At 39.7% G+C, this 26104-nt stretch overlaps 1 protein-coding gene across 3 annotated transcripts in view; it reads right to left on the bottom strand.

Moving 5' to 3' along the window:
• The window catches only part of RNF150 (ring finger protein 150), a 341932-nt gene that overhangs the window by 244036 nt on the left and 71792 nt on the right, over positions 1–26104 (bottom strand). The gene's annotated exons all lie outside the window — the stretch shown is intronic.

The raw sequence follows: 26104 nt of genomic DNA, 5'->3' as shown, positions 1-26104 counted from the left end.
CAAATTTGTAGGCCAATGGAACAGAATAGATAACCTAGAGGTAAACTAACACATCTCCAGCCTACTGATCTTTACCAAAGGTACTGAGAACACGCGATGAAGGAGGGATAATGTTTTGAATAAATGGCGTTGGGAAAATTGGATATTTACATGCAGAAGAATGAAATTAGACCCTCATCTATCTTCATATACAGAAATTAACTCAAAATGGATCAAAGACCTAAATTTGAAACCCAAAAGTTTGAAGCTGTTAGAAGAAAAACATTTTGGGGCATTGAAATGGGCAAAGCACAGGAAATTAAAATAAACAAATGGGATCCCATTAAACCAAAGAGCTTCTGCACTGTGAAAGAAGCAATCTACAGAACAGAAGAAAATATCTGCAAACTACACATCTGATACAGGGTTACTATACAGAATATATCAGGAACTCCAACAATTCCATAGAAAAAAAATGGGCAGTAGATTGAAACAGGTATTTTTCAAAGAATGACATACAGATGGTCAAAAGGTACATGAACAATGATCCGCATCACTAATCATCAGGGAAATGGAAATCAAACACAATGAGACATCACTTCACCCAGTAAGACGAGCTATTATCAAAAAGAAACAAAAAGTAAGAAGTGTTGGCAAGGATATGGAGAAAAGGGAACCCCTATACACTGTTGTTAGGAATGTAAATTAGTATAGCCATTGAGGAAACAGTACAGAGTTTCTCAAAAGACCATTGGATCCAGCAATCCCACTCCTGAGTATGTATACAAGGGAAATAAAATCCATCTGTCGAAGAGACATCTGCACTCCCACATTTACTAGAGCACTATTGATAATAGCCAAGAAATGGAAAGAACTGAAGTGTCCATGCACTGATTAATGGATAAAAGAAAATGTGTGTATGCACACACACACACACACAAACACGGGATGCTACTTGACCTTAATAAGGATGAAATCTTGTCATCTGCAGCAATATGCATAGAATTTGAGGTTATTATGTTAAATGGAATAAGCCAAGCACAAAAAGAAAACAGGACATGATTTCACTCATATGTGGTGTCTAAAAAATAAGTGACCTCATAGAAGTTAAAAATATAATGGTGGTTACCAGAGGCTTGGAGAGGGAAGTGAAAAGGAACAAATGGGGAAAGGTCGATTGACAAGTACTAGGTTATAGCTAGATAGGAATCAGAAGTTCTGAGGTTCTCTTGCACAGCAGGGTGACTATAGATATTGTTGATTTTGGATTTTGGTGTATTTCTTTATTTAAAAAAACCCTAGAAGATAGGGTTTGGAAGTTTTCAATATAAAGATATGACAAATGCTTGGAAGGATAGATATATTTATCCTGAGTGGATATTAATAAAAGAAATTATAATTCAGACATGACATACTTCTTGATCAAGTTCACATAAAGTTGAGCTAAAAAAAAAAAAGAATAAAAGTAAAGGGAAAATTACTCAGTAAGAAAGTCTCTTTATATGGCCTTCATGATATATGGGAAATATAGGAGATGGGGAGAAATTGGAAGTTTGTAATTTTACAAATGTTTAAATTATGATCCTAAAATGGTATACAGGGCAATAAGCGAAAGATTGCCAAATATAAGCTTCTTCTGATTGATAAATCTTTGTCTCTCTTTCCCACAACCTTTGATAGGGTCTTGGGCAAGGTGAGGGGCTAAATTTCTACAATAGTTTCACAATTTATGTTGCCTACCTAAAAAAGATAGAACACTTCTCTTTGAATATAATGCACTCTTCTGCTAGCCACATTCACGACTGGACCAGAGTACATTGTTTGGTTGCCAAAGCTTGGGATAAGTTATGTAAACTTGTCATTGGAGTACTCTAGGAAATACACAACCACAAGTCTGGGAGGAAGCTGCAGACTAGACTTTGCTTTCATACAACTGTTATTTCCTGACACCCACCAGGGCCAAAATTGAAGTTCACACTTCATGATTCATTGGTTCCATATCTCTGGAAGCATGGCATATGAAGAATTTTTTTCAAACTGTTGATTGCTTCCTCAGCTTCTGAACATCTGTGTTGCTCTGTTCCCATGACCATTTGTTTTGTTTTGCTTTCTGCCAGCTGAAGATTAATTCAAATAAAAAGGCAATTCATCATGCTCAGTTTTCTCCTTATTTATTCCATTGGTTAGGGAATTACTGCCAGATAGTGCCTTATGCCTCATGTGGCCCTACAGTTACCCAGCTGGGTAAGAGGAGGTGCTTGTTATGAATAGAAAGATAAAAGGACATATTTTGTATGTGTCATCTTGTTTGCAATACTCACTTATATCACATCATTTTTTTGCCTTTCAAGGTTTAACTTTGCCCTAGAAACTATACACACACACACACACATACACACAATCACTTTATTCCTCCCCAAAATAAAAAAAAAAAGTGCTCAAACTCAGTTTTAAAGTCCAGTCAAGATTTTCCCAGGCTCAAGGTATGTTCTCTCTCTCTCTCTCTCTCTCTCTCTCTGTGTGTGTATGCATGTATGTATGTGTGTGTGTTTTCCTACTTTAACATTTCACAGCCTGCCTATGTCTGAAAAATGTTAGAAAACCATGTGTAATGGACTGGTTTTAAATGCTAGTTTTTTACATACAAACATGTAAAACACATTTAACTTTTTCTACTTCAGGAATTCTGACAATTCCCTGTACCCTCACAGTTTTCCACTGTCAACAGGATTCCAGTTGGTAGCACAAAAGGCAAAGGCTGGTCCAGGTAAAGAGACTGGTCTTGTGCAGCCAGCATTGTGACGTAGTGGGTGAAGCTGCTGCCTGCAATGGTAACATCCTATATGGACACAGGTTCATATCCTGGCTGCTCTACTTCCAATTCAGCTCCCTGCTTGTGCACCTGGGAAATCAGCAGAGGATGGCCCAAGTACTTGGGCTCCTGCCACTCATGTGGGAGATTCAGATGAAGCTCCTGACTCCTGGCTTTTTCTTGGCTTAGCCTTGGCCATTGTAACCATTTGAAGAGTAAGTCAACGGATGGAAGATCTCTCTCTCTCTCTGTCTCTGTCTCCCTGAGTCTCCCTCTCTTTCTGAAACTCTGCCTTTCAAAGAAATAAATCTTTTTTTAATAAAGTCTGGTCTTGTGCAAGGACACACATTCCCAGAACCCATTAAAGATAGACACAGACATGGGTGGTGACTCACAGGAGAAACTTTTCATCAAAAATAAATAAACTCAATTAACACATGCAAGGATTCTGGTTGTAAACCATTTTACTTTGAAAAGTAGAAAATGAGGGCCAAATATTTTTAAAATTCCTGCTTTCACATACAAAATCCTATGAAATTATGGTAAAATTGATGCCAACATCTTGTTTTACAGTCGACCATGTTGAATTACAAGTTCATGATTTTCCAGGGTCCACAGGTCAGAGGACAACCAAGACAGACTTTGGAAATAGCCTACTCAATGGTTGCTTAATACAAAAGACAAAGGAGAATGTAGATTCTCTATTTTCTCCACCCCTTCTCCCTTCAAACTGTAGGTAGTTCATCATCAATGAATTCAATGCATAATACACTGCAACTGAATGTAAGTTTCTTCTCTTGCCATTCAAAGGTGGCCAAAGCTGTCATCTGCAATGAAGAAATTCCCCCAGGAAGCCACCTACCAGTGACACGACAATAAGCCAGGAGAAAAGGGAAGAGGAAAATGAGGTGAGGCTTCTTGGCAGCACATCTGTGATCATGCTACCAAGGTCACAGAAAGGATAAGGAATCGATCCAAGCAAGGACAGCAAATTGGGGTTGTGCCCCAATTAATGTGGAGTCTTTGAGGCTCAAGATCTACTCTGCACCCTTCTTCAACTTTCACATATACTTTCATCTACATCATATGAAACAACATTTTATATTCCATGGAAAACCAAACCTTGAAAGGAGCCACTGAAATACTGGTTGTAACTCACTATCTCTTGGCTGAGTACATGCAGGGAATACACAGCTGAGTGATTCATCCAGTGAGCTGAAAGAAGCTGCTATAAGTACATGTAGCACAAAGTTACCACTGAGCTATGCTGCAAAGGAATGATGCAAATTTAATGGTATGTAGCAATGAACCATTAGGGAACAAAGCTCTCTCAAGATCAATCCTGGAATGCAGCCATCCAGGAAGAAGAACTCTATGAGGGGTCTTCAAAATGTTCTTGGAAAATGCATATTATAAAAAACATATTATTGGATTTCAGAATTTATTTGCACCAAAATGAAGATCTTTTAATTCAATTTTTCTGTGAACTTTTTGAATTACCCCTGTATATTGAAGAAGCTGCTAGGAGAGATCCTGCTTTCTTTATCATATAATTGGAACAGTCAATTCTTTCACATTCATGTACAAGAGTACTTCAAATAGTTTGTGAAAAATTTGAATTAAAAGATAAGTTTAGGGGTCAGTATTTGGAGAAGTTCAGACGACACCTGGGAAATCCATATTCCATATCAAAGTGCCTGAGTTCAAGTCCCAGTTCTACTTCCAATCCATCCTTTCACTGGTGTGCATCCTGGGAGGCTGCAGATGAAGGCTCAAATACCTGGGTCCCTGCCATCCATATGGGAGACTGGATGGAGTTTCTGGATCCTGAATTTAGCTTGACCCAGCCCTAAGTGTTGCAGGTGTTTTGGGAGTAAACCAGCAGCTGGAAGCTCTCTCACCTCCACTTTCAAAAAAAAAAAATGTTTATTTTGGTACAAAACACTTCTGAAGTCCATATATACTAATATATACGGAAGCTACTTAGATAAACCATGATAACTGAAATCAGTACAGTGTGTCTCTGATTTCTAATTCTCCTTTTTGATAAAACTTAAGACCAAGGAGAGCACAAAGAGACTTTCAACATAAGAACAGCAGTGAGGGCTATGTTATTATCTCGTGACCCTGCCTTTTGATTTTCCTGTAGAATTTATCATTACCGACCGACCTTACATTCCATATTGAGCTATCACATTTTCTACTGCCCATATTCCTCACTGGAAGGTAAGTTCCAAGAGAGGAGGGACCTTGCCTGCTCTTATCAAGGTTGCCTATGACCAACATTGGCTAAATCCAATGGTCAGTTATTACCTATTATCAATTGTGAATTCCCATCAACAGTTGGTCAGCCTGTCTTACTTCAACCATTTTCCTCTGAGCTCCTGAACATCAAGAGTGCCTCATCTTCCTTCTCTAATGTCACTCTCATCTCCTGACCTCTGGGGATTGACTGGAAACCCCGGGGCATCACTCCTTCTCAGCTACAGTCAAGGATGACACTCTAATTTACAGCATCAGTCTGAACCTTCACTAGGTTCTAGAAATATAGACTCATTTATCCAACTCCCTTGGATATTGAGCTGGTGAACTGCAGGCATCAACTTGACCAGCTTGAGGAATACCCAGAGAGCCATTAAAGCATTGCTTCTGGGTGTGTCTGGGAAGGCATTTCCAGGGAAGAATGACCTGTGGGTCAGTGGATGGTGGGAAGACCTTCCCACCTCATTGCTGAGTACCATCTAAGCAGCCAGGGACCGAGAGAAAAGGTGATTTCATCTCTGGGCCGGTGCTGAGATATAGTTGACTTCACCTCTGGATATCAGAACTACAGCTCCCTAGCCTTTGGACTCCAAGACTTTACAGGAGAGCCAGCGCCGCGGCTCACTAGGCTAATCCTCCGCCTTGCAGCGCCGGCACACTGGGTTCTAGTCCCGGTAGGGGCGCTGGATTCTGTCCCGGTTGCCCCTCTTCCAGGCCAGCTCTCTGCTGTGGCCAGGGAGGGCAGTGGAGGATGGCCCAAGTGCTTGGGCCCTGCACCCCATGGGAGACCAGGATAAGTACCTGGCTCCTGCCATCGGATCAGCGCGGTGCGCCGGCTGCAGTGCGCCGGCCGCGGTGGCCATTGGAGGGTGAACCAACGGCAAAGGAAGACCTTTCTCTCTGTCTCTCTCTCACTGTCCACTCTGCCTGTCAAAAAAAAAAAATTAAAAAAAAAAAGGTTTACAGGAAAAATGGAATTAGAAGCCAAGTTTCTTCTGGTGCAAAAAAGTTTTGAAATCCATGGATAGTTTTTTCACAATATGTGCTTGCCATGAATAGTTTGGAGATGTCGTATACATAGATGTCAAGCATTCTTTGCTCCAAATTAAACTTATATCTTAATTCTATTTTCCACAAACTTTTTGAAATATTCTTGTATCTGTATCTATATACTCATATATATCCTATTGGTTCTATCTCACCAGAGAAATCTCTTTAGCAATTTCTAGCTGACAACTCAAATTTAATTTAACTGTAATGGAACTCCTTACATGCCACCTCCTCATTAAACATACTGTTATAAAATTCTCTCTAGTTCACTTAATATTAATTAATTTTTCCAATCAGACCAAAAACCTTAATCTCATGTTTGATTTTCTTCTTGCCCTATGCTCCATCTTTGATCTGTTAAATTCTGCTGAATCAAACTCCAACTGCAATCTACAGCTCTAACACCTCCATTCCACATCTTAGTTCAAGTCAATATCATTTCTTATATGGATAACTGCACAAATCTCCTAAATGGTCTCCTTGCTTCTGTGTTTACTCTTTTCAATTTACAACATCAGCAGAGCCAGGATTATATCATTAAAACATGGGACAAAGCATGTCATTCTCCCACATAAATTCCTCCACGGACTTCCATAATACCTAAATGTCCTTTATGACCTAGCAGGCTTTTATGATCTGGCCTACTGTTTCCTCTCTGGGCCTACTGCTATTGTTCTCTGTCTTTTGAGCTGCTTCAGTCATTGCTTTCTGTCTGTGCCTCAGACAGGTCAGAATGCTGCTACCTTGGGCCCTCAGCACTTCTGTGTTCCTGGAACACTATATCCTATATATATACCAGTTTGTCTCCCTTGTTATTACTCAAAGTCACTTCCTTAGCAAAGCCTTACTAATCCTCTAAAATTTAGCTTTTTCTAGATCATTTCACTTAATACAGTATTTACTATTTATCACATTGTTCCTAGATTAAAAAAGTATTTTGTGGTACAGTGGGTCAAACCACTACCTGTGATGCTGGCATCCCACATGACTGCTGGTTAGAGTCCCAGCTGTTCCATTTCTGATCCAGCTCCCTGATAATGCACGTGGGAAAACAGCAGATGACGACTGAAGTACTTGGGTTACTATCACACATGTGGGAAATCCAGATGGAGTTCCAGGCTCCTGGCTCAGCCCTGGCTGGCACAGCCATTTGGAGAGTGAACCAGCAGATGCAAGATGTCTGCCTGTCTGTTCCATCCCCTCCCCCAAGGCTTGGTAACTTTGCCTTTCAAATAATCAAATAAATCTTTCAAACAGAAAGTATTTTAATGGCCTGGATAATGTGAGCCCTGTAAGACAAACAAGAGATTCACAAGACTATGAGGAGCCCCAGAGGCTATTAAACAGATATGATACTATCACAGCTGTATTTAAAATAATGCTTTTTGCATATTAAGATATTGACTATTTTTTTTTGACAGGCAGAGTGGACAGTGAGAGAGAGAGAGACAGAGAGAAAGGCCATCCTCCACTGCCTTCCCAGGCACAGCAGAGAGCTGGCCTGGAAGAGGGGCAACCGGGAAAGAATCTGGCACCCCAACTGGGACTAGAACCCGGTATGCCGGCGCTGAGGTGGAGGATTAGCCTAGTGAGCCGCGGCACCGGCCAAGATATTGACTATTTTTAGAACACATAGAATCAAAAAGGGAGAGAATGATCCAACATGGGAAGTGAGATACACAGCAGACCCATAGAATGGCAAATGTCCTAACAGCACTCTGGCCTCATAATCAGCCCATAAGGCATGCGGATTCGGCTGAAATGCCCATGAGAGTATTTCAGGCATGGAAAGCCAAGACACTCGGGGGGGGGGGGGGACCTAAATGAAAGATCTCCGTGAGTGAGATCTCAGTGGAAAGAATGGGTCATCAAAGAAGGAGGTACCTTTCTCTGAAGGGAGGAAAGAACTTCCACTTCGACCATGGCCTTGTCTAAAAATGATCAGAGTCAGTGAACTCAGGGGGCTTCCATAGCCTTGGCAGCTCATGACAAGAGCCTAGGGTGATTACTGATGCCATAAACAAGAGTGTCAATTTGTTAAGTCAACAACAGGAGTCACTGTGCACTTACTCCTCATGTAGGATCTTTGTCCTTAGTGTGCTGTACATTGAGATTTAATGCTATAACTAGTCCTCAAACAGTATTTTTCACTTTATGTTTCTGTGTGGGAGCAAACTGTTAAAATCTTTACTTAATGTGTGCTAAACTGATCTTCTGTATATAAAGAGAATCGAAAATGAATCTTGATGTGAATGGAAGGGGAGAGGGAGTGGGAAAGGGGAGGGTTGCAGGTTGGAGGGACCTTATTGGGGGGGAAGCCATTGTAATCAATATTCTGTACTTTGGAAATTTATATTCATTAAATAAAAGTTAAAAAAAAGAACACACAGTGTACAGAATAACAAACTAGCACATAATAAGGACATCAACAAAACTTCTTGGATATTTCAAGAAAACAAAATTTTCCTTTGTCAAATAACTTCACTTTATTTCTCTGAGCCACACAACCTTGTACTTCAGTGCTTATGTTCAACAAATCGTTTTCATAAGAACCAATTTGCATTCTTGAAACATTTGGGATTTTTGATTGACTTTTCCCCATAATGCTCAAATCTGCAAACATTAAACATTTAGAACTTTATAATATTAAACATTCAGAACTGCAAATATTAAACATTCAGAACAAGTGTTTTATATTATCAGGAAAATATTTAAATATTAAACAGTATAAAAAGATCACAAGTGCCTTGAGCCAACTGTGATTGTGATATGCCAGGAATGGGTATCTTTGCTCTCTAAAGAAACAGATTCTGGGGGCCAGCGCTGTAGCGTAGCAGGTAAAGCAACCGCCTGCAGTGCTGGCATCCCATATGGATACTGGTTCAAGTCCTGGCTGCTCCACTCTTGATACAGCTCTCTGCTATGGCCTAGGAAAGCAGTAGAAGATGGCCAAAGTCCTTGGGCCCCTGCATCTGCATTGGAGACCCATAAGAAGCTCCTGGCTTCAGCTCACTGCAGTTCTGGCTGTTGTGGCCATCTGGGGAGTAAACTAGAAGATGGAAGACCTCTTTCTCTCTCTCTTTCTCTGCCTCTCTGTAACTCTGAATTTCAAATAAATAATTAATTCTTTTTTTATTTAGTAAATATAAATTTCCAAAGTACAGTTTATGGATTACAATGGCTCCCCCCCATAATTTCCCTCCCACTCGCACCCCTCCCATCTCCCGCTCCCTCTCCCATTCCATTCACATCAAGATTCATTTTCAATTATCTTTATATACAGAAGATCGATTCAGTATATATTAAGTAAAGATTTCATCAGTTTGCACCCACACGGAAACACAAAGTGTAAAATACTGTTTCAGTACTAGTTATAGCATTACTTCACATTGGACAACACATTAAGGACAGATCCCACATGAGAAGTAAGTACACAGTGACTCCTGTTGTTGATTTAATAATTTGACACTCTTGTTTATCGTGTCAGTAATCTCCCTAGGCTGTAGTCATGAGTTGCCAAGGCTATGGAAGCCTTTTGAGTTCGCCGACTTCGATCTTATTCCAACAGGGTCATAGTCAAAGTGGAAGTTCTCTCCTCCCTTCTGAGAAAGGTACCTCCTTCTTTGATGGCCCCATTCTTTCCACTGGGATCTCACTCACAGAGATCTTTCATTTAGGTTTTTTTTTTTTTTCCCAGAGTGTCTTGGCTTTCCATGCCTAAAATACTCTCCTGGGCTCTTCAGCCATATCCGAATGCCTTAAGGGCTGATTCTGAGGCCAGAGTACTATTTAGGACATCTGCTATTCTATGAGTCTACTGCATATCCCGCTTCCCATGATGGATCGTTCTCTCCCTTTTTGATTCTATCAGTTAGTATTAGCAGACACTAGTCTTGTTTATGTGATCCCTTTTACTCTTTTTTTTTTTTTTTTTGACAGGCAGAGTGGACAGTGAGAGAGAGAGACAGAGAGAAAGGTCTTCCTTTTGCCGTTGGTTCACCCTCCAATGGCCGCCACGGCCAGCGCGCTGCGACCGGCGCACCGCGCTGATCCGATGGCAGGAGCCAGGAGCCAGGTGCTTTTCCTGGTCTCCCATGGGGTGCAGGGCCCAAGCACCTGGGCCATCCTCCACTGCACTCCCTGGCCACAGCAGAGGGCTGGCCTGGAAGAGGGGCAACCGGGACAGAATCCGGCACCCCGACCGGGACTAGAACCCGGTGTGCCGGCGCCGCTAGGCGGAGGATTAGCCTAGTGAGCTGCGGCGCCGGCCACCCTTTTACTCTTAATCCTATCATTATGATCAATTTTGAACTGAAACTGATCACTTTGACTAGTGAGATGGCATTGGTACATGCCACCTCTCAAATAAACTTTTAAAAATTCATTTTTACTCTCAAATATTTGCAAAATGGCAAGGAAACAGATGCAACGTGTCTGCCCTTGTCAATAAAATGAGTGTGAGGAAACAGGGTAAATGTGCATCAAATTAACTGAAGGACATGCACCCAAATTCAGAGAATATACAAATGGTTATTAGCAAAATTTTAAGGCAAACTGAGACCCTGAAGATAAAAAAGTGATGTGAGATGTTAGATTATAAGGCAGGGCAGAGTGTGGGCTCAGTCCACACTGAGTAGTTAACTCAGGGAAATGAGCATTCAGGCAGAGCTCAAAGAAGACAAGAAATGATACTGAAATTGGCCAAAATCAGGACAGGAGTTTGATACAGCAGTTAAAATCACTGCTTGTGAAGCTGCATCCCATACTGGAGTGCCTGGGCTCAGGTCCCACCCTCACTGTTCATTCCAACTCCCTGCTAATGCATACCTTGGGAGGCAACATGTGATATAGCTCAAATTCTTGGGTCCCTGCTGCCCGTGTGGGAGACCCAGATGGAGTTTTTGTCTCCTGGCTGGGCCTGGCTCAGCCTTGGTTATTGCAGGCATTTGGGAGAAGACCAGCAGATGGGACATCTCTGTCTGTCTGTGTGACTCTCTGGCTTTCAGATACATAGGGGTCAGCATTGTGGTACAGACAGTTAAGCCACTGCTTGCAATGCCAGTTTCAAGGCCTGGTTACTCCACTTTTGATCTAGCTCCTTGCTAATATGCAGGGGAAGGCAGCAGAAGATGGTAAAAGTACTTGAGTCACTGACCCCCATGTAGAGAACCAGATAGAGTTCTGGGCTCCTGGCTTCTGCATGGACCATATATGGCTGTTGAGGCATTTAAGGAGTAAACCAGTGTACAGAAAGTTGCTTGCTGTCTTTCTTTGCATCTCTCCGTTTTCCCACTTCTCTGTAACTCCACCTCTAAAATAAATAAATATTTTAAAAAGTAAAATTAAATAACATATATAAAAACTTGGTGGACACAATCTGAAAGCAAACTGATAAGGAAGTTAAGGAAGACCTCAGCAGAGTGAGGGATGCATGCATATTAGAATTCCTTGCTCTGCAGATGTCTGGAAAGGGAGTAGGAGCAGAAGGAATTTGGAGATGGGGAACAGGCATGAGAAGACAGGAGAATTATGAACTGTGTAGAAGCAAAAATGAAAATGGGATAAATAATCCAGCCTTTTCTCTGCTAAAGCTGTTCCTCCAAAATGCTCTCACTTCAAAGGGTATGTTTAAAACATAGGCCCTTGAACATTCCACTGAAAGCTCTCTCAGCAGGGAGTACAGAAACTGCAAGTACCTGGCCTGAGAGAAAATTGAGAGGTCCTATATTTATCCATACTTTTTCCTTCACTTTAAAAAATGGCACAATTTCTGTAAAAAGCCACATAGTGACATTTAAGGGAAATATTCCAAATGAACAAAATTACCTTTACTTCCCAAAGTTAATGCAATTATTTCCATCTCTATACTTCCCATGTCTGTAAGTCTACAGATTTGTTGAATTATAATCATTGTATACGTTCAATTCCATTATTCTGCTTTGTTCATTTACTATATTTGAACAATTTCCTCTTGGTGTCTAACATGACTTAAAAGTCTGCATAATAGTTTGTCAAGCTGACGTCTTATAATGTAATAAAATATCAGACATTTAAGTAATGACCATTCTTTTTCTGTCACAGAAAATGCTACCACATACATCATTTTTGCACAAACTTTTAATTTTAATTTTAAATGCCATTGGATTGTTTCCTCAGGATAAATTCATAAATATAGGAAGATTGAGGCAAAATGTATGAACATCATTATTTCCCCTTAATCTACATAAAGATGAATATGATTAGGTTATAACACTATTGTAAGAGAACTGGGGGAACTTGAGATGTACAAAGACGCTCATCCTGGAGTGTGATTTATACCAAGTCATACTTCAGTTCTAAAAATGCTCCATGACCTCAAATAGGTCTAAACCCATTAAGTTGACCTTTTAACAGAGTACAACTAAATGTCAAGACATGTCTTTTCTACCCCTAACTCCTCTTACAAAGCTAATGTGCTGATGGTAAAGACGTAAGTAGCAACCCTTTCTCTTCGATAAATTGCCCAGGAGGGACGTGATACTGAATCTACAGGCCTGTAAATCTAATAAGCAAGAATTATCCAATACTGAGAAATGTGAGCAAGGCATAACACTGAACTGTATTAGGTACTAATATAATAAAAGGCAAAGGTGAGTGCACATATCGAATTGAAACTATAAATCATATGGAGTGCCAGAGAAACTGCTAAAGCACACATGATAATAAAGAATAAAATTGAGGTTAAAACACCTGCAGCATTGTGTGAAATGTCATTACTTTAAAATACACGCACAAAAAAAGGAATGTCAGCATGATTATGATGGAAGAGCTCAATTCAAACGAAACAACTTTGAGCAACTGGTAATAAAAAAAGTGGTCTGGAAGGAGGAGCAGTGTGTTTTGTAAAGATGGAAGACCTTGGGAGTAACTAGGAAGTGGATGCAGGCAAAGTGAAACGGAGATGGGTTTATGTTTTGGTCAATCTCATTAGGATGAAAGGACAAATCTAGGAGCTCCATATTTTCAAATGACCATTGAGGCTAATCAGAAATAACCACTGTCAGGTGCTCATGTCCTTGGTGCTGGGAACACCTGGATTATATCTGTATAGTGAAAAGGGGCAGAGCATGGAATGATAGCAAAGTCAGCCCTGCAATCCCTTGGCCATTTACTCCATGAACCTGGTTGGAAGGTAACTTCTTTAGATGTGTAGCTATATCCCAGGGTGCCTCAATTTATATATATATATATATATATATATATATATATATATATATATATATATCCCAGGGTGCTTGCAGTGTGAGTGCCAGCTAGTACGCATGGTGATAAACTATATGGTACACTGGTTTAACACATTATCTCAAACTACTTTCAAGGGAAGTTTTATGTCAAAGGTGATCTATTCCCAATACAGTGGTGACTTACAGGCACTGAAGGGTCTTCTAAAACACGATACAGCTAGTATCAAAAGGCTTATTACATTGCTGAACTCACAGGATCTAAGACAAATTTCTAAAGAGAAAAGTATCAAGAAACTTGAGAAATACTGTTTACTTGAGACCAAATGCTATTATCAGTGTTATGATGGGAGACTGTGGTACAAGGCAGTATCAAGGTGGCAAGGGTGAGCCAGAGTCCTCAATTAGGTCTATGATGCTGGGTACAGAGTAATATGGCCTGAAATCAGCAAGTCCCAGCAACAAACACAAAAGGACACTGCAGAAAACTATCCTACTCGATTTACACCTTCCTGGTTTTCATAGTCTAACTAAATCTGAATTCCATCATAAGTGAGAATTAAAAGTGACAACACAAACAGTAAGAACCTTGTGTAATAAAATAAAAATAAAAATACCTGTGGAATGCTTCAAAAATTGAAGGGGCAGAATAAGAGAGCAATATGAGATAATAAAAATTATTACAAGATTGAAAAATGCCTATTTTTACTTTTATTGCCTGTGCTTTCCAGGACTTAACCAAGAAGTCTTTACCTATGCCAATGTCTTGCAGTGTTTTCCTCTAGTAAGTAAATGGTTTCAGGTCTTAGGTTTAGAACTTTGATTCTCTATGAGTTCATTTTTGAATAGCATGCAAGGCAGGGGTCTTGTTTCATACTTTTGCATGCAGAGACCCAATTTCCCAACTCTACTTGTTGAAAAGACTCTCCTTTCTCCAGGGAGTGATTTAAGCTACTTTTTCAAAGATTAGTTGGTTGTAGATGTCTGGATGAATTTCTGGGGTTTCTAATCTATTCCATGAGTCCACATGTCTCCTTTTCAGCCAGTACCAGGATGTTTTGATTAAAACTGCCCTGTAATACATCTTGCACAGGGAATAAAAGCAAAAAAAAGACAAATGATATTAAATCAAGCTAAGAAGCTTCTACACAAAAAAGAAACACTCAACAAAGTGGGGCAGCAACTGATAGAATGAGAGAAAACATTTGCAAAATATACAGCTTATAAAGGATTAATATCTGAAATACATAAGGAGCTCAGGAAACTCAACAACAACAAAACAAACAACTCATTAAGAAATGGGCAAAGGGCATGAACAGGCATTTTTCAGAAGCTGAAATGTAAATGGCCAACAGACACATGAAAAAAATGATCAGGGTCACTAGCCACAATGAGGTCACAAAACCACAATGAGAAGAAAGGAATGGAATGTAAGGGAAAGGAAGGGAAAGGAAGGGAAAGGGAAAGGGAAAGGGAAGGGGAGGGGAGGGGAGGGGAGGGAAGGGGAGGAAAGGAGAAGGAAGGAAGGAAGGAAGGAAGGAAGGAAGGAAGGAAGGAAGCCACTGCTGTAGCATACTGTCTGCAATGCCAGCATTCCATATGGGTGCCAGTTCAAGTCCTGGCTGCTCCTTTTCTGATCCAGCTCTCTGTTGGTGCTTCTGGAAGGTCACTGGAAGATGGCCTAAGTCCTTGGGCCCCTGTACTCATGTGAAAGGCCTGGAAGAAGCTCCTGGCTTCTGGTCGGTCCAGTCCAGTTATTGTGACCATGTGGGGAAAGAACAGGCAGATGCAGGATCTCTCTCTCTCTCTCTCTCTCTCTGTGTATTTCTCTCTCTGTCATTTCCTCTCTGTAACTATGCCTTTCAAATAAATATACAAATCTTTAAAAAATGATATTCACTATCTCACAATTAAAAAAAGAAGGCAGGTAGGCAGGTGGAGGGAGGGTGGAAAGTACCATTATGTGCTTGGTATATATATGAAATACATGAAATCTATTCTCTTTATAGAAATATATTTAAGACATTAAAATTTTTAAAAGGGAAAAATGGTTGAAAAAATGTAATCTTTGGAGAAAATTAAAATAAAAACTACTTTGTTCATGATTTAGCCCAGGATACACCAGAGAAATACTCATCACTGCTTATTATCTGGATCCGAAGGATTGTTTTATTGCTTATATTTTAAATTAATTTTAATAAATAATTTACAGAAAAATGTTAAAATGATCTAATGCAATCATATGGTAGTTTCAAGAGAATAGGCTTTCTTCTATAAAAAAAAAATACAACACTTTCTTGGTTTTCAGAAGATTTCTGAGAAATAAAAGCCATGATACATCAATTCCTAAAACTAGAACTGCTCAGAAAACAAAGTAAATGCTAAAACAGGGTACCACGAACCCTGAGGATTAAGCAACTACTGAAGAAAGAATTGATCAAATGAATGATGGATCATACGAAATTACCCAGAATGTAGCATAGAGATGTGGAGATAGAAAATATGCAGAAGAGGTTAAAATATATGAGGGCTAGAGAATGAGAAATCTTCTTTGAGAGAGTCAAAAAGAGAAGGTAGGTAGAAGAGATCCAATATTTGACTCAAGAACTCACACTTCAGAAAATGTCTTACTCATATACTCTACGTGTGATGTGAAGTTTGAAGAAAGCACAGAATATCCTATTGCCAACATGTACTGAGTGTCTATGTGCCAGGAAGCGGCAAGGCACTGATATACCAGAGCAGGTAATGTAGGCATTCCTCTCCTTAAGGTGGAAGTGTTGGTCCAAAATTTTACATAAATTATCTTTTATCAAATCATATTTTAAAGGCAGTATTGTATATAACTATTTTTAAAAACCCTTACAATTATTAAATAGTCCTTGATTAAAAGGGGAATCCTTCTATAATAAGACTTTAAGAATTTGTGGTATTTTTAGCCCACATTTTCTATCTATTAATCTGATTTAAACATGTGTCTTTGAAAGGAGCTATTTATGGTTCATATAGATTTCAAAATATCAAAACACCTGTCCAAAGCCTTAAAACAGAAGGATGTGGGATGGTGAGAGAGTGGATACTCACTACTGGTTCATCTAAGGTCTTCTAACACCTTAGAGCCTTAGGTGGGCCCTCCTTTCTTTGCCCCTTTGTATGAGACCTCCATGCACATTTTTAAAACACCTCCACATGAAATCCTCAACTCAGTTCTTAGTAGCCAAAGATATGAGGGGGAAAGGAAGCCCCCTCATTCTCCCTAGCTGTCTCTACTTCCCTTAAGTAATTCAGGTCTCATGACTCAGGAGGAGACTCACAGCTTAATGAGGCTTCTCGGCCTTCCTTCCTACTCCTCCATGACTCCTCATCTTTCCCTTCAGCCTTTGACAATTACAGGACAAGGGCCCAGGGTTTAGGAAAAAAAAGAAAATCTGGCTTTTGAAAATGCATACTTGGAATCTTAAAAGTATTATATATGATTACAAGCATGTAACTGCTTAACTACAGTTGAGCCAATTATAAATTACCCAAATAGCAGCTATTTGCTCTTGGGAAATTGTTTAACCTGTGTTTGAGTATCTACAAAATGATTAATTTATGAAGCATTAATTAGAATATCATTAGGCTCCATTGTGTCCGATTTTAGCTTCTGAGATTTGCTTTGAGAAGCAAACACTTAAAACAGTGCCTGGAATGTGGTAGATGTTCTATAAATACTCTCATTTTTACATATTTATATAATTATAAATTATAGCTAAATTTTATTTTATTTAATTATATGTATATTTATGTATTATATATAATTTTTAAATACTTTAGATGTGACTTTGAAGTATATTATCCAAAAGGTTTTCTGTGATTATTTCCAAATGGTGCAATGTGGGTGAATTTCTCCCTTCCCCAAATTACTGGCCTAAATTGATTTTATATGTGTGTGAGTAATATAAATTACTAGCAAACTTACAAAAAGAAAATTCCAACAACAACAAAAAAAAACAATTGAAACTACTACTTTACTTTGGCTTCCCCAAACATAAAAAGAAGACCTAAATGAAAGATCTCTGTGAGTGAGATCCCAGTGGAAAGAATGGGGCCATCAAAGAAGGAGGTACCTTTCTCTGAAGGGAGGAGAGAACTTCCACTTTGACTATGACCCTGTTGGAATAAGATCGAAGTCAGCGAACTCAAAAGGCTTCCATAGCATTGGCAACTCATGACTAGAGCCTAGGGAGATTACTGACGCCATAAACAAGAGTGTCAAATTGTTAAGTCAACAACAGGAGTCACTGTGTACTTACTTCTCATGTGGGATCTGTCCTTAATGTGTTGTCCAATGTGAAGTAATGCTATAACTAGTACTGAAACAGTATTTTACACTTTGTGTTTCTGTGTGGGTGCAAACTGATGAAATCTTTACTTAATATATACTGAATCGATCTTCTGTATATAAAGATAATTGAAAATGAATCTTGATGTGAATGGAATGGGAGAGGGAGCAGGAGATGGGAGGGGTGCGAGTGGGAGGGAAATTATGGGGGGGAAGCCATTGTAATCCATAAACTGTACTTTGGAAATTTATATTTACTAAATAAAAGTTTAAAAAAAAGCTCAAAAGAAACAAAAAAATCTTTTAAAAATAAATAAATAAATAAATCATAAAAAAAGAATTGTGTTTTACTTAAAATTTTTTAAAAAATCAGTTTCCTTGAGAGGGAGAGACAAAAATATTCCAACCACTGATTCACTCCTCAAATGCCTGCAATTCCTAGGGCTGGGCAACCCCAGAGCCAGAGACCAGGAACTCAATCCAGGTTTCCACACTTAGGTGCCAAGGACCCAACCACTTGAACCTGCTGCCTCCCAGAGCCTCTATTACCAGGAAGCTGAAATGAGGAGTGGAACTGGGACTTGAACACAGGCACTGCAATATGCAGGTGTCTTACTCCAATATGCAGGTGTCTTAACCACTAGGCCAAATGCCTGCCCCAAGTAATGTACATTATTGTACAAAGCTAAACTGTTTAGCTTTGACAGAAATGTCCAGTTTTCTGAAACAGTCCTTTAAAAAATTGCTTTTTTGAAAACATAATTCTTATAAGAAGGCAGTATCGGCCGGCGCCACGGCTCACTAGGCTAATCTTCCGCCTAGCGGCGCCGGCACACCGGGTTCTAGTCCCGATTGGGGCGCCGGATTCTGTCCCGGTTGCCCCTCTTCCAGGCCAGCTCTCTGCTGTGGCCAGGGAGTGCAGTGGAGGATGGCCCAGGTGCTTGGGCCCTGCACCCCATGGGAGACCAAGAAAAGCACCTGGCTCCTGGCTCCTGCCATCGGATCAGCGCGGTGCGCAGCGCGACGGCCGCGGCGGCCATTGGAGGGTGAACCAACGGCAAAGGAAGACCTTTCTCTCTGTCTCTCTCTCTCACTGTCCACTCTGCCTGTCAAAAAAAATTAAATGTTAAACATAAGAGTGGGAATAAGAGAGGGAAGAGATGTATAATTTGGGACATGCTCAAGCTGACTTGCCCCAAATGGTAGAGTTAGAAACATACCAGGGGATTGCAATTCAAGCCCATCAAGGTGGCATGTACCAATGCCATCTCACTAGTCCAAGTGATCAATTTCAGTTCACAATTGATCATAATGAAAGGACTAAGAGTCAAAGGGAGCACATAAACAAGTCTAGTACCTGCTAACACTAACCGATAGAATAAATAAAGGGGAGAGTGATCCAACATGGGAAGCGAGATACTCAGCAGACTCATAGAATGGCAGATGTCCTAAACAGCACTCTGGCCTCAGAATCAGCCCTAAAGGCATTCGGATCTGGCTGAAAAGCCCATGAGAGTATTTCAGGCATGGAAAGCCAAGACACTCTGGCAGAAGATCTCTGTGAGTGAGATCCCAGTGGAAAGAACAGGTCTTCAAAGAAGGCGGTACCTTTCTCTGAAGGGAGGAGAGAACTTCCACTTTGACTATGACCTTGTCTAAACAAGATAAGAGTCGGTGAACTCAAGGGGCTTCCATAGCCTTGGAAACTCATGACTGGAGCATAGGGAGATTACTGATGCCATAGACAGGAGTGTCAATTTGTAAAGTCAACAACAGGAGTCACTGTGCACTTACTCCTCATGTAGGATCTCTGTCCTTAATGTGCTGTGCATTGAGATTTAATGCTATAACGAGTACTCAAACAATATATTTCACTTTGTGTTTCTATGGGGGTGCAAACTGTTGAAATCTTTACTTAATGTATACTAAACTGATCCTCTGTAAAAAAAAAAAAAAAAAAAAAAAAAGAAGAAATTATCAATTCCCAACTTGACCCTCACTGGGATTAAACATGACAATAGGTCTGCTCTGATTTCATCATCATTAAAAAAAAATCATCTATTATTTTTCACTTTATGTTTCTGTGTGGGAGCAAACTGTTGAAATCCTTACTTAATGTATACTAAGCTGATCCTCTGTATATTAAGATAATCGAAAATGAATCTTGATGTGAATGGAAGGGAAGAGGGAGTGGGAAAGGGGAGGGTTGTGGGTGGGAGGGACGGTATGGGGGGGAAGCCATTGTAATCCATAAGTCGTACTTTGGAAATTTATATTCATTAAATAAAAGTTAAAAAAAAAGAAGGCAGTATCATTTCTTTGGCCAACATGTGTTTGCCCATATCAACACAAGAGTTTCCAAAATTCTTATTGGCTCTACTGAAAACGTAACTGAACCATTACCTTATGTCATAAGTTCATGATAGTCTTTCTGCTATACTCTTTATCAAACGAACACTACCAAGTCACACTGGTAACCAATGTGAAATTTGTATTTGGTTCTTCACATGAAAAACCAGTATGTCAAAGCCAGTGAATTTGTTGCCAAAATTAAGCAGAAGGTGAGGGGACTATTTGGCCCATTTGGGTGCTTTGGGGTCCAAATTGGGCTGCTTAATTTTAAAATGGTGCAGGAGTGGCTATCTCAACCATTCAGTTTCACCTGTTGGATGTTTCTATCTACTTGGCTATGCTGGCAGAAGCAATGGGATAGATACTCAAACACAGGAGAGCGGTGAAACATTATTCTATTTGGTTTTAGAATTCAGTTATGATTCATTTAGCATATTTATTTTCACAATTTGGGGCGGCAGTGGTGGAAGCTGTCTAGTAATTTGTGGAGAGATTGAAAGTTGGTCAGATTTCAAACTTTTTTTGAAAATCAATAAAGCAAATAATTCTCATTAAGTAATTAAGAGCATCAAGCTTTATTTGCTTTCTGTGATGAGTTCTGATATTAGAAAAGAACCAGAAAAACCAGTCTGCTTGGCTAATGGATGTCTTGTTAATTCTGTCAAACAGAGAGAGTGCCCATGGAGTCCTGCAGGTCTGTTTCAGAGCCACCATAGCCCTTGCCATTCACCTGTCAGGGAGATCCTTTCCTGAAGCCCACCCTCCAGCCTTCCAGTGGACTTTCCTGGATCCTGATAACCCCTCACCTGCTTCACACACATCAGCAGTCTCTTTGCCCAGGCCCTGGATTCTGGCATTTGCTCTCCTCTGCTTCACACACAGCAAGCTTTGTAAAGGAACCATACTAGACTCCTGACACACCAACAGTCCCCAAACTCAACCCTGCACCACCAAAGCTGTTCTGTTCTGAAAGTAGTGATCCTTCCTGCTCTGAAGCCCGTTTCTCACTGGGACTGTGTTGGCCATCAGCAGTACAACCAATAGCACACACATTTCATCACACTTCGTTTTCCTTAATCTGCTAATGGTACTTCCATCATCTTCTGATCTTTTCCAGACACAGATTTCAGTGATTTAGATTTTGCATCATTTTCACAAAATGTAAACTAGGTTTAAAAAATATGTTAACTGACAATAAACAGTCATCAAGTGGAATGTTCTTTGGTCAATTCGCTTTCAACTATAAAGTCATACTTTTTTTTAACTTAACAGAATATGTACATTCATTAGAAGTTTAATGGTCTTACCCCAGGGCCCAGTTTTCCTGCATTTCTCTTCAGAATTCACCCCAGTTCTAGTTCTCTATTTTCTGCAGTAACTTTTTAAATAACAAATTTAAAGTTTGCACTGAATTTTGGCCAAAATTTCAGCTTTACCTGTAAAGGGGAAGTAAGATAAGAAAGCTGCAGCAGTTTTTCAGAAAACCTAAGATTTAACGAATCTAGCTATTTTGGGGAAATCCACAAGTTAATTAAAAAAAACTTTTATCTATGTAACTGCTCCTTAGAATAAACAGACAAGTTTGACTATCTGTAATGTCTACATTTCTATCTTTAATATTCTCAGCCCATTTTTTCTGTTTGTTTTCAGAGAAGAAAACTATTTTTTAAATTATAATTCGTAGTAAAATTCAATTTTTATTAAACAGTATAAGGCCCCGAATATACACTTTGTTAGGTGAAGAAGTAACTCCATCTCCAAATGAAGATGTGATGAAAATACAAAATATAATAAAAATCTGGACTTACCAAAAAAAAAGCATTCTATTGAAGTTTCTACAGCCATCAAACATTATTTCAAAATAGCTGATATTCCAATCAAGCAACTCTATGTTTTACTATAAACACATTTGCACCTGCATAATTGAAAAAACTGGCTATAAAACATTATTAAATAAAATACATTTTAGCCTATGTAATTCTGTATAATAAGGTTACTTGGGTGGGAAGGATGTTAGGGTGGAAAGTATCACTATGTTCCTGAATCTGTGTAACAAATAAAATTAAAAAAAGATGTGGGGCCTGCACCATGGCATAGCAGATAAAAGCTGCCGCCTGCAGTGCTGGCATCCCATTTGGGTGCTGGTTTGAGTCCCAGCTGCTCCACTTCAGATCCAGCTCTCTGCTGTGGCCTGGGATAGCAGCAGAAGATGTCCCAAGTCCTTGGGCCCCTGCCCTCATATGGGAGACTCAGAGGAATCTCCTGGCTTTGGATCAGCGCAGCTCCAGCCATTGTGGCCAGTTGGGGAGTCTACCAGTGGATGGAAGACTTCCCTCTACCTCTCATTCTCTCTGTGTGTAACTCTAACTTTCGAATAAATGAATAAATCTTAAAAAAAAAAGAAATTTGGCCGGCGCCACGGCTCACTAGGCTAATCCTCCGCCTAGCGGCGCCGGCACACCAGGTTCTAGTCCCGGTAGGGGCGCCGGATTCTGTCCCGGTTGCCCCTCTTGCAGGCCAGCCCTCTGCTGTGGCCAGGGAGTGCAGTGGAGGATGGCTCAGGTGCTTGGGCCCTGCACCCCATGGGAGACCAGGAAAAGCACCTGGCTCCTGGCTCCTGCCATCGGATCAGCGCGGTGCGCCGGCCGCGGCGGCCATTGGAGGGTGAACCAACGGCAAAAAGGAAGACCTTTCTCTCTGTCTCTCTCTCTCACTGTCCACTCTGCCTGTAAAAAAAAATGCATTTTATATCAACTAAAAATAGTGAAATACAACCTACAGGCTTGTTTTTTTCTTCTTCTTTTGCTTTACATTTTTATTATCTAATAAACAAGAAACAAAAAATTCAAAGGACAAAAGTGGCACTTCCCACAACCTCTGAGAGGCTGCTGCAACTTGGATGCACATTCACATCAGGTCCCATGGAGGTCCTGGACTACATCTGCATCTTTTATGACGGCTGGAGAGTTCATTCTTTCCACACCATTTCAGAAAATAAATTCTGAGCTATTTGCTCCCATCTTGGAGATAAATAAAACACACTTTAAAAAATTATCTATTTATTTGAAAGGCAGAGTTATAGAGACAGGGGGAAGACAGAGAGAGAGAGAGAGAGAGAGAGAGAGAGAGAGAGAGAGAGAGATCTTCCATCCATTCGTTCATTCTCCAGGTGGCAAACTGTCAGTAAATTCTTATTATTGCTTCAAAGGAAGCCCAACAACTTTATGCTCATTCTACACAAAGAGCACAGTGGTAACTACACATCAAAATATAGCACATAAAATATATCACAGAATATTTTATCATACCTTAAATGAGTCTTTCGCAAATTTACTTATAACATATTCCACCTACTTATGAAGGGATCTGAATTAAGAAGGTTCTAGTTTAATGGATATAAATAAACCAAATCTCTAAATTGAACAAAGTGCCTCCCCAAAGTACATAGATTTTGAAATTTATCCAAGTATTAAGGAAAAGGAATAAACCTAATAATTATGAGATGTAGAATTTAAAGCATAATTATTATTATAAGCACAATAGATACTTTTCTCAACTTATAAGCTGATTTATCTTTTGATTTCTTAAGGTTTGAAGACTTAGGAGGTTCATTTTTTTATAATCGACCAGAAAGGCAAGATTAAAGCTGAAAGCTGTATCTATTACATTCAAGCTAAGACAAAACATGAAAGAAAAACTATATTTAAATCTATTTCTTAAATGTATGAAATCATGAGTTTTGCCTTTGAGTCTCTGTGTAAAAGTGTTGTTGCTTTAAGTATCTTTGTATTATGAAAGATATGTATATCCAAAGTACATCATGTTTATACACACACACACACACACACATATATATATATATAAACATATTTGTCCATCATAGAGAGTTTGGAAGGTATCCATGCATACCAAGCACCCAGAAGGAAAATCACTCATTGCATTACCACTTACAGGCAGCATCTTTGAGCAATATGGCATCTAGCCCTCTGGTCTTGCTCCTATGTATTCTTTACACAGTTGATACCAACTCAGTAGACATTGTTTACCAATTTTTTTTGATGTTATATTTGTTGTTTAAAAAAATATTTTTTACAGATAATTTTAATTATCCATACATATTCACAAGCTTCAACATACAAATATATTAAATGAGTCACTGGCAAATTAATTTACTTCTAGCATATTCCATCTACTCACATAATTATTGAATTAAAATATACCTCCACTGATTTAAATAAAATTTTAAAATGGAAGGAATTGCCTATCAAAGGACATAGATTCCAAACTCCACTGAAGCCTCCAAGGTTTATTTAACTATTCTCTCCTCTGTCCTTACAGCTATTTGGGTTGTATCAAAATTTATATGCTTTAACTGGAAACTGCTATACTTAGGCAGTCCCAAAAGGAGAGAGATCATGTTTCCTCTGGTCTGTGGTAACTTAAGGAGTACCTAAAATGTAATGTATTGGAGTGAAATGGACATTTTTGAGATTCAGTGACTGTTTATAGCCCTTGTCTCTTCTGTTGAAGAACAGTGTCTTCTGCATACTAATTGTTGAGCTCTTTACTTAGTGTAGGGTTAACCTTAAATCATTAAGTAAAGTGAAAATAAATCTTTGTAAAAATTAAGAGTGGGAATAGCAGAGGGGGAGGAAGAAGGGTTGGAACACAGGCGGGAAGGAGGGTAGGTGGGAAGCATTACTATCACTATGTCCCTAAGTCTATATGCATGAAATAGGTGACACTTGCATAACTTAAGTAAAATTTAAAATAGATAGATAAATGCTCGCATAACTATCTTTGGGGTAAAGCTATTATTTCCTTATGATAAGAGTCATGAAGGTTAAATTACCAGGACAAATTTCAGGATTTGATAAAAACAAGTAGATTGCTGTTCTGGAAGACTAAGCCACCTGACACTTCTACTAGTCAGAGGGAAAGAATTGCTTTGGGGACATTCTTGCATTTTAGCTCTTAAAGAAGGACCTAACAAAACTGGGGCTATGAGCATCAACCAGGTGACTTTTTTTAAAAAAAAGATTTACTTATTTATATGAAAGACAGAGTTACAGAGGGAGAAGGACAGAGAGAGTGAGCAATATCTTTCATGGTCTGGGTCACTCCACAAATGGCTGCAACTGTTAAGGGGTGGGCGATGCTGAAGCCAGGAGCTTCTTCTGGGTCTCCCACAAGGGTGCAGGTACCTAAGCATTTGGACCATCTTCCACTGCTTTCTCAAGCACCTTAGCAGGGAGCGGGACCTGAAGTGGAGCAGCCAATATTTAAACTGCTCTAGCAACACCAGCCCCTCAACTGATTCCTTAAAACATACTATGCCCAAGCATTGTGCCAGACTCTGTGGCCACAAAAACCTGTTGTGGGACTTCATATGTTTAGCACGTGTATGCCTGTGTACATGTGTGTTCATTCATGTGTGTGTGTGTATTTGTGATGTGTGTTCATGTGTGTGTGTGTGTGTGTGTGTATTTGTGATGATTGGAATATATATAATTTTAGAAGTAACCAATAATCATACCCTTTGTTCTAATTGAGGAGTTTGGCCTTAGACTCTCCTGATAACTAAACCACATGAACCATTTCATAATAAAGGACAAAATGTCCTAAGCAACTAGCTGGTGGCTCCACAAACAGATTTAATTGAATGTAAGAAACAGACGCCCTGATAAACCCAAATAAGTTTACAATTTCTTCATATTCTTTAACTTTTTTAAAAAAGATTTTATTTATTCATTTGAGAGGCAGAGTTACAGACAGTGAGAGGGAGAGACAGAGAGAAAGGTCTTCCATCTGTTGGTTCACTCCCAAGATGGCTGCAACAGCCGGAGCTGCACTGATCAGAAGCCAGGAGCCAGGAGCTTCTTCCGGGTCTCTCACGTGGATGCAGGGGCCCAAGGACTTGGGCCATCCTCCACTGCTCTCCCAGTCCATAGCAGAGAGCAGGACCGGAAGAGGAGCAGCCAGTACTAGAAACGGCGCCCACAAGGGAAGCTGGCGCTGCAGGTGGAGGATTAACCCACTGTGCCACGGTGCCGGTCTCTCTTTTAACTTTTAAAGCACTATTAGAAATCACAAAACACCAATTGG

Source organism: Oryctolagus cuniculus, chromosome 8 (genome assembly GCF_051225735.1).
Source record: "Oryctolagus cuniculus isolate XC-2025 breed Fujian yellow rabbit chromosome 8, ASM5122573v1, whole genome shotgun sequence".
NCBI lineage: Eukaryota > Metazoa > Chordata > Mammalia > Lagomorpha > Leporidae > Oryctolagus > Oryctolagus cuniculus.
Note: the sequence above shows the minus strand (reverse complement) of the source record. Positions and strands in the feature narration are given on the sequence as shown.